We start from the raw sequence: 2,428 nt of genomic DNA, 5'->3' as shown, positions 1-2,428 counted from the left end.
TCAGGATGTGGAAGACCTCATTTCTCTTTCCTACACTGTCTAAATCACAAGTTTTTTGCCACCCCAAGAAAACTCCTTCTCTACCAACATGGTTTTCTAAGCACTGGAAAACTGGCTAAGTCACAGACACAATAAAACAGATGAAACTTGAGAATGAGTAAATATGAGACCTTTTTTGGAAGATAAATAGGGAAAACATAAGCACTGGTCTCCTTGTACCTTTTGTGTCCATCACATCTGTAGATAAGACCAGAAATAGGGCTCAGTTGCTCTGAGAGAACTTTACTGAAAAAATTACAAGCTTACAAGGACTTCATGTTGCTTCTAGAATAGAAGACTACTGAAAGGAAGTCTTAAGGATTTAAAATTTGGATGAAAATACCATAACTAGCATTTTGTTCACACAACAGTATCCCTTCAACTGACCGGCTAAGTATCAGGGAAAGGAATTTCAGATCAAAATAGATTCCTAGGCACTGTAGCTGATTTTTATCTGATCTGATTCCAGCAGAGAACACTGAACAAATCAATGCTGCAGTAGATACACCGTTATTTCTTCTGAATTCTGATTCTGATTTTCAAACAGTGCTGTGGTGGGAGGAAAAAAGGCATTTCCTAGGAAGTGTCCACCAAAGGGGACCACAGCTGGGCAGAATTGTTACTGTTTCCCTATGCCCCAAACCTTCAATGGTGCAGAAGTGGAGCTGTCTCCACAAACACAACTTAATCACAACTATTTTTTTCTTGATGTAGTTAGGTATATTGGTCTCCTTTTCAAGATAATTATAGAGCTAATAAATGTGGCATCTGGGTGTAAAACAGAAGACAATATTACACAAGTTCTCTTCTAACTGCCTTCTATGACTAAAAGGCATTTCTCTCATTCTGCATTTTTTTTTCATATTTCTTCCTTTATCTTCCACACATCACTTTCTGCTACTCTTTCATCTGTCCAATACATTCGAGTGTTCTTTAGCCCTATCTTTGCAGTACAGTCTTGATTAAGGGGTGGGCCTTGTGACAAACTTTAAAGATGATTAGTCTTAGTCTTGTCATGATTGCTTAATTAAGCTTTTCACAGTTTTAACTGTTAGATGAAGGCAGCCATCTCTGAAAATGTTTTGCTGACTTAATGGCTGCTGAGCAGATGTCATCAGCAAATGACAGGCTGATTTCCTGGCCAGCTCACTGAAGATCACTTTCATCTTACTGCCTTTGAGCTTGAACCAATGGCTTTCTTTGGAGAATTACACAGAATGTTTAAGGGTGGGAGAGACCTCTGGAGATCAGTTAGCTCAAAGTTGTACTGCTCAAAACAGGCCATCTAGAGCTGGTTGCCCAGGACCACAATCAGTTGTACAACTGAGGTTGTACAACTTTTCTGTCTCAATGTTTGATTGCCTTTACAGTATTTTTTTCCCTTATTCTTTAAATAAAGCTCCGTATATTTTGATTTGTGCCTGTAACTCTGGATCACTGACAACATGTAACAGCTTGATTCTTTCTTCTTTACTCCTTCACAAGGTATTTTTTACGAATGGACAAACTTTCACTAAGCCTTTTCTTCTCCAAAATGAGCATTTCCAACTCTCCCAGACTCTCCTTGTATGTCATGTGCTCCACTCTGTTCATCTCCATAGCTCTCCACTAGACCCTCATCAGTATGCTAGTGTCTCTCTTGTACTTGAGAGACCAGAACTGGACCCAGCATTCAGATGTGTCTCATCACTGTGAAAGGAACATTGCTGTCCAATAGTAAACTTGTGTCCACTAGGATGCTCAGAGTTGCTTTCTAGTCAATTATCACCCACATGTCTTAGTGCATGGGGTTACTCCACTCCAGGTGCTGGACTTAGAATTTCCCTTTATTGATCCTTTACACTCCATTTCTCCCCCCTGTTCTGTTCCTTTTGAAAGACAGCACATCAGTCTAGAGCATCAGACAATCCTCCCAATTTTGTATTATCTGTGAACTTGCTGACTTGTCTCACTTGCAATCTATCAATTTGTCAATTAGGATGCTGCATGAGATAGTGCCAGAACCCAGTTCAGACCAATAATATCCACTGGTTTCCTCCAATCCTCCAGGCCAGTCATCTTGTAGATAGCATCTTGCCAACTGGCAAGCTGGCATTCACATACCTGTAGCATGATTCACGTTGTATGCTTGGGTGTTTCAAATGAAAAGGAAATTTTTCCTTCTGCTGTCTGAAAATGAAACATCCAAGACTATGAATGCAAATGATGTTTCAGGAAAACAACAACAACAACAAAAAAATCCGTATTTGTCTGGAATAACACTGTGTGACTGGAGTGACTGAAGACTAAAGGAACGCTCCAGCATCCTCTCATCAGCATGGTGCAAGCCCAGAGCCAGAACCAGTGGCACAAAGAGATTGACAGTACAGGAATGGCCAAGTGGCTTTGT

The sequence above is a fragment of the Meleagris gallopavo genome, chromosome Z (genome assembly GCF_000146605.3).
Source record: "Meleagris gallopavo isolate NT-WF06-2002-E0010 breed Aviagen turkey brand Nicholas breeding stock chromosome Z, Turkey_5.1, whole genome shotgun sequence".
Taxonomy (NCBI): domain Eukaryota; kingdom Metazoa; phylum Chordata; class Aves; order Galliformes; family Phasianidae; genus Meleagris; species Meleagris gallopavo.
The sequence above is the reverse complement of the archived record's forward strand: the minus strand, read 5'-3'. Positions refer to the sequence as shown.